This window comes from Crocuta crocuta, unplaced genomic scaffold (assembly GCF_008692635.1).
Source record: "Crocuta crocuta isolate KB4526 unplaced genomic scaffold, BGI_CrCroc_1.0 scaffold467, whole genome shotgun sequence".
NCBI classification, from domain to species: domain Eukaryota; kingdom Metazoa; phylum Chordata; class Mammalia; order Carnivora; family Hyaenidae; genus Crocuta; species Crocuta crocuta.
Window position 1 is genome coordinate 2,858,716 of NW_027530632.1, and position 485 is coordinate 2,859,200.

Consider the following 485-nt stretch of genomic DNA (forward strand, 5'->3'; position numbering starts at 1 on the left):
GCATTGCCACAGGGCTGTTTCAGTTTTTATACACAGTAACTGTGGGGTATATTGAAAATGGTGACATGTAGTCTATGGCCATACCACCCTGAATGCGCCCGATCTCGTCTGAAAATGGGGATGTGTAGAGGTATCTATTTCTCAATCATATTTAAACAGGCATCTCCTGGCTAGTCTTTATGCAACCAAACATTCTTTTTCAAACAAAGATCCGAAAATAAATTGCTTTTTTGTACACTCTAATCAATGGATGTTTTATACCTCTTTGAGACACTTGTGATTTCTACTTGAAGAGTGCCTGATCCAATGAGAAAATTATTTTTGAGTGGCTGTCTCAGAACGCATTTTTAAAACCCCAATTAGTGTGCACAAATAACAGAGCTCCAAGGTCAGAGCTGACAGTAAAGGAAAAGATTTAGTACACAGAATTAAAAGTACAATTATTTATAATTAAACCTCTAATGCAGGCCCAGGTATTCCTTATC